The sequence below is a fragment of the Diadema antillarum genome, unplaced genomic scaffold (genome assembly GCF_040938485.1).
Source record: "Diadema antillarum isolate AM-2024a unplaced genomic scaffold, OU_Dant_1.0 seq00000399_RagTag, whole genome shotgun sequence".
NCBI lineage: Eukaryota > Metazoa > Echinodermata > Echinoidea > Diadematoida > Diadematidae > Diadema > Diadema antillarum.
Window position 1 is genome coordinate 4,081 of NW_027271390.1, and position 6,541 is coordinate 10,621.

General features: G+C 36.9%; 1 long non-coding RNA gene across 1 annotated transcript; it reads left to right on the forward strand.

Annotated features, from left to right (window-relative positions):
• The first annotated feature begins 1,810 nt into the window (after nucleotides 1–1,810).
• Nucleotides 1,811–5,120, forward strand: LOC139732079 (uncharacterized). The gene is made up of 3 exons (XR_011711005.1): nucleotides 1,811–1,891; nucleotides 2,854–2,922; nucleotides 4,608–5,120. It is a non-coding gene; the product is annotated as an uncharacterized lncRNA (long non-coding RNA).
• Nucleotides 5,121–6,541: the final 1,421 nt, after the last annotated feature.

Genomic DNA, 6,541 nt, shown 5'->3' on the forward strand with positions numbered 1-6,541 from the left:
AATATTTGATACTACTCCCTTAGAAGAAGTTTCTTCCTTTAAATTTCTTGGTGTTTGCGTCGATAACAAGCTTTCATGGAGGAATCATATTGATAACATATGTAAAATTATTTCACGTAACATTGGCGTAATGAATAGATTGAAATATTATCTTTCTTCATCTGCATTATTAACTCTTTATTCTAGTTTGATACTACCTAATTTAAACTACGGGATTCTTGCTTGGGGTAATACATATCAGATGTTACTTGATAAACTTCTTTTATTGCAAAAGAAAGCGCTTAGAATTGTTTTTAATTTACATACCCGAGAACATACACATGCTTTGTTTTCTGACCTTAAAATATTAAAAGTAAATGATTTGTATGTGTTTCAACTTGGCCAGTTCATGTTTAATTACAACAGTAACTTTTTACCTAAAATATTCCACGATTCATTTCATCGAAACAGTCTTGTTCATAACTATCCCACGCGACGATCCGACGAATTTCATCTTCCATTAATGAGAACCGCACATGCCCAAAATACATTTCTTTATACCGAAGCCAGACTTTGGAATAATTTAGATAATAGTTTAAAAGATTCTCCCAAATTTGTTACATTTAAATACAAACTCAGAAAACATTTACTTTCTACTTATAATCTTAGATAATTTAAATTGTTTTAATTCATGCTTGAGCTTTCACCTGTCCTGATGTCGCAGCACTTGGCGTGTTCTGTGTGCAGACTTCTCTTCTTTCTTCTCTCCTCTTCCTTTCCTGTCTTTTGTTCTTCGTAGACTTGTATTGTTACAGTCTTCTATCCTCTCGGTACTGTCTCGCGTCTTACAGTGTATATACGTGTGGGTAATCGAATGTGTGTACGAACGTGTTGTCCTTGTCATATTTTCCCGGTACACGTGGTTCAGTGAGCAGTGTCCGGGCACTAGCATTGGTATTCTATATTTTTTTTTCCCAACCGGTGTATCTCAAAATAATTACATGTATGTTGTTATAGAATAGCATATCATTTACTCATTATTTACCTAGCGATCCACGTCCGACAAGCTTTGCTTTTTAGTGGATCACTATTTTCCAATCCATAGAGGGCCACAATACACAAAACACCTCTTAGAACCGGTCTATATAATACTGCCTGTCAATGATTTTCTGGGGAATTTTGATGTCATGGAGTCAAAAGTCAGGTATCTAAGATTAAAATGCTGAACATATTCCTAACAAGATGATCTCAAAACCAATTTAGCCATCCAATGAAATTGTAATGTGAGAACAATGTACTGAGTGGCCCGCATTTATACAAGCTTCTTTGTTTTTTTGTTTTTTTTAAAAAGGTACTTCTTTTCCATTAACGAAATTATTTTGAAAAAGTATTGGTTTCATAATAAAAATTCATTTTTTTTTGTTTAACAACAGACATATTTTTTTAAAATAAAATTTAATTTCATTGAAAAAAAAATGAAAAAGAAATGAGACCTAGGTCAAGGACAGTAAACTCTCAAAACATTCATGACAGTCTTATCATGTCCTTTCATTTCATTTTTATTTTTTCTTTTTGCCAGTCAATTACCGTCTAAAATTGCCAAGATGTTATCTAGACCATGAGACCTATTCGGAGAACCATGCGATATGGCGGAGGCATACCAGTCGCCATAGCGCCTTTTCTAGTTTTTGTTTTTCCTTTGTTTTCATTACTTTTTTTTTTACTCTTACAGATCAGCGATCTTTCCTTGGAACCTTTCAAACCGCACTCCAGCTTAGTCTCAGAGCCAGGAGCAGCACACTTGGCTGAATTTTTGTGTCGTCTGCCCAATCTTACACGTGCCAATCTTAACCGAGTTAAACTGCCAAGGACATTCTTCACGACAATTTCCTCACAGGCTTCTCGCTGTAAAGTAAGAATCAGTTATAGTAATTTGCTCACCATTTGTTCAAAATGAGGAAGGGGAGGGGAGGGGAGTATGTTATAACCGCCTTAAGGGTGTCTACTGGAGTGCATCGTTAATCAGTGCAATGAATACATGTATAAAACATGTGTGTTAATGTTTTTTTTCTTTGATATAATGAAGAGCATGGTTCCAAAAGGCGCTAAATCCATTGAAAATAATGGGTTTAATGCTTTGGAAGCAATTAAGCTCTTCATATGTTAAAGTTTTCCTTCTTGTCATTTTCACATGATTATGAAAAGTAAGGCCGTTGCAAGGGCAATGATGTTTTCAGATAATATTTTGTTTTGCACAAGGATAAGATTATCATTAATCACGCAAGAAAATTCAAAATAAAAACATCATAATTATTTGAAGCATCATCATTATAAATCATGTTAATTTCTATCGTTGCCCATCCGACAATAATTACGTTCAGATGACAAGCCCTAAACTAGAGGTTAACTTCGACGTGCGTCCACACTACGAGGTTAAATTCCTGCCCCTTTGAGTGCGTTGATTTTTGTGTCCAGACAGCCGGCATGCCCGGGACTCGTGGTTAGAGCGCTATCCATAAGATTTCTCGTGGCTCTAAACATCGAGCTAACCTCGAGGTTAGCTAACTACGAGTGCGTCTTCACGGTCCCTAACTACAAGCTTAACATCGAGGTTTCCTATCCTCGAGGTCAAGGTTTTTTGTCTGAACGTAACTAATGTAGCCGTACTTTGAACCAGGTCTTTTGACAGGAAAACTGTTCAAATGGCAAATGGTATTTTCTGAAGTGGAGGTGGTTGCGCCATTCCTTATTAACAAGGAAATCCAACCAATATGATACAAGCTATGTTGTTATGAATCCATTTCTTTCAGAGAAATAAGAATCGGTTAATAGTGATAACGATGTGTCCTTTTGATTATCTTCATCATGTTACAGGTGGAGTGCATCACCATCAATCGCAAGCCATTAAGATCTTTCCTGAGTGATAATCAAGGAGGCATACAGGTATATATTTTGTTATTAGCTTTTACCTTTTTCTCATTCTTTTGTTCTCTCAATTATGATATTATTAATAATCATATGTGTGATATTCATGAAGTGTAGTTATTGATGGCCTAGCTTTATCTTAGTGGGACATCTAGATGGAAGCAGAGAAAAAGTCACAAGAAGAACAGCGAAGAGATTTACTATGGGAAATTCTTTCAAGAGTATGACGTCTTATCGTAATCCAGTTCCATCTTATTCAGCAGTACGTAATAGTGAACAGTGAGGAGAAACAAGAGGGAGGTAGAATTAATCTGCTGTGAAGAATGTAGAATCAAGTTAAAGGACATCAGCAATTTGTTTTACACTTTGATCTTATACGATAGGGTTTTTAGTAGTATCACATATTGATACATAGATTTTTAATTCCGAGGTTATGTCGGTAATTTTAGCAACAAAGAAACAACAGCAACAAACAAACCAAAACCAAAACAAAACAAAGAAAAACCAACTAAACTGAAAGAAATGCTTTCAATTCCAGCATGATAAGTAATTTGATATGAAGTTAAAGAAAAACATTCCACATTAGGGAGTTTAGGTGTGATAAATGTCTCAAAAGTAGGTCTAATGCTTGATGATTTGTTTTTAACCACTCATCTCTGTTTCGGGTAAGACGTAGGCATGGTAGGCTATCGGGAAGCATTGATACCAACGCGCCTTTACAATGTCGTCGCGCAAACAATTCACCCTTCGCGAGCTTGCGGCGTACGTTGCTGCCTGGACATGATGAATATAAAGTTAGCCATCTAATGTCTGAGGTGCTGTCAGATTCACGCAAACGAGGATACTAACTTTAATTTCAGAATTGGCAGGCAGCATACGTCGTCATGGATCAATTGTTTCGAGACAATAATGCAACATCGCATATTCACGTAAAATGCAGTGCATAAGTGCTCTGGCTTGTTCGGATGTTGCCGCAATACTTTCTATTGAATAAACACCAATGGCAAAGATGAAGGCCCGTTGAATACACCGAGCACGGTACGGGCAACGGGCCGGGTTTTTGCAATGGTGTGCCAAAAAGGAACTATGTCTGGTTCTGTTATAAATATTACTTCCCCGCAAATAATTTTGTTAAAGAATTGATCTTCTACTGTTTATTTTGTTGTTCATAATTTAGTCATAGGAATGTTACGAATTTCTTTCGTTTTTAACTGAACCAGACATGGTTCCTTTTGGGGCATCATAGCAAACAACCCCGGCCCGTTGCTCGTACCGTGCTCGGTGTCGACGCGCCCTAAGGGTTCGATAACCACGCGTTGACTAAAACCACATAATGTCACTGATTACAATTTTCTTCAATGGACCAAAAATATGTTCTTTGGGTTTATCGTTATTTTGTTTTTGTTTTTGCCTTACGTTGAAGACTTATCGTTTCTCTACCAAATATCAAAATTTTGCGGCTTTTGACGAAGCTGAAATAGAGATATCAAAGTTTTACTGGACCATTAGCTACATAATAGTTATAATTTTATAGCTTAGTACTGGCACTGTTATTAAGTAAAAATGTGGAAATTCGTTTTTAGCCTACTTTTGGAAGATTTCGAACTGGGGGGTCTTTCATTTGGATCAGACAAACATCATCCAATCCTCTACTACCTTGGAAAATTGTCATTCTATTAAATTCTCCTCTCACTCTCCAACAGACACCCAGTGATGACAGCAGCTCAGATGACGAGAGCAGCCAAGAAATAGGTCAAGGTTCTGGGCAAGAAAACTTCCCAGCTCCGGACGAATCTGAGACAAACAACTAAGGAAGCATGATACTATTAGTTACTATTAATAACTATTATGTTACTCTTCGAGGAGTTGGTTTCTTGAGAGGACCAGGACAAGAAAGGACACGTGCAAGAGGAAGAAATCAATGCAGGAGAGGGCAACAAACCAAGGCTAAACATCATAAAAAGAGGAGACACAAAGTTCTTTGGAATCATCTTCTTACTTATGGTCTTTCTAATATGCCCTCTTTTGTCCTATGCGGTATTACTATTAAAAGGCTGCGTCTTTCAGCCAGGACCTGGCAGCAGGGATGAGGTTGCAGAGGGCAATCCATCCACCTTCCAGGCAATGAAGCGTGCAATCTTCCACCAAGTGGTCTGCCGTGATCTGTCCATGGAGCTACTTTTAGAGTAGCCCCATGGTGTGTCTTGGAGAATGATAAACCAAGATCGAATGAGGGGGGGGGGGGGGGGGGTGGGTGGTCCCGAAGAAGAAAGACATTGAACCAAGATTTAAAATTCGGGAACAAAACGAGGAAGGACATTAGTGTCTATGCTATGAAATTGCATGAAAACAAAATCTAATGAGGAACCTACGCACTTAACAACCCCACATCAGTTTTGTTTTTAGAGAGCCGCAGTGAGATAAAACATTAACAACAGAAATGTGAGAGCTCTATATTAATTAAACTGAGACGTACTCTTATGTACCGCTGAAAGTTGAAAAACACGCAGAGACTACCAGCTGGAGACACTGCTGACACGTGATAGCACCTTGTTGAGATGTCATCATGGTTGAATGACAAACCTTGTTGGCCAGTCTTGAAGAGACATCTATTTCATGCGTTTTCTCTACTTGTCTTAATTATTTTCTTCTTCATTATAGTGTTTGCAAACACTTTGTATTTGATTCGAAAATAATGAATAACATCTAAATCTGATATGATTTTCATCACAGGATACAGTTAGCAAGAGTACTAGTATAGTATACTGAAAAAATAACAATACGCACTCTCTGAGTGAGTACTAGCATGTATAGCAGGCGGTTTATTTGTTTTGTTCTTTCAACTCATATAGGGAAAATGGTATCATGCTCTCTTGTATCTTGTATTAAATTTTAGTGTAGTTCACAGTGAAATAATAATTGTATGAATAGGAATGGATATCGCTTTAATTGTGCATGTGAACATCTGTAATATACTTCTACTGTACGTGGTCTCTTATGAACTATCTATGTTATTGCTCTTACATTGGTTGATGTATACAGAATATTTTGATTTTTATACGTTGAATAGTAATAATGAGATGATAATACCCTATGTGGGCATCATGCACTACCAGATTTATCATGCTGACAAAGGTGAATATTGGCAATCCATCCGAAATCAAGTTCTATACTAAACGACACAGACACAGACAGATATACAGACACACACACACACACAAACATACACACACACACACACACACACACACGACGACGTTCATAACTATTACATTGTGAAGAATAGTAACTTGTTTGGATGACGTCTATGGATTTACTAAGATTCCCATTGCTATCCTCGAATAAGGTACGTACGCAGGTACATCAACATGCTGTTTATACTCACTCCGTCGAAAAACCTATAGATTAAGTCTTGAAATTTCTGTTACAAAATATGTGATTGCGATGCCTATATTCCTCCTAAGTTGTAGGATATTTATTTTAGAATTATTTCGTATTGACTCTTGATCATTTGTTTTATGTATTTTGTACAATATTGCGACTTCAACTGAAAAGAGAAATTCAGATTACTGTTGAAGAGAGTAATTTTGTGTTAACAAAGGAAATTAAAAAAAAAGAAACCTTGTAATACGGAGAC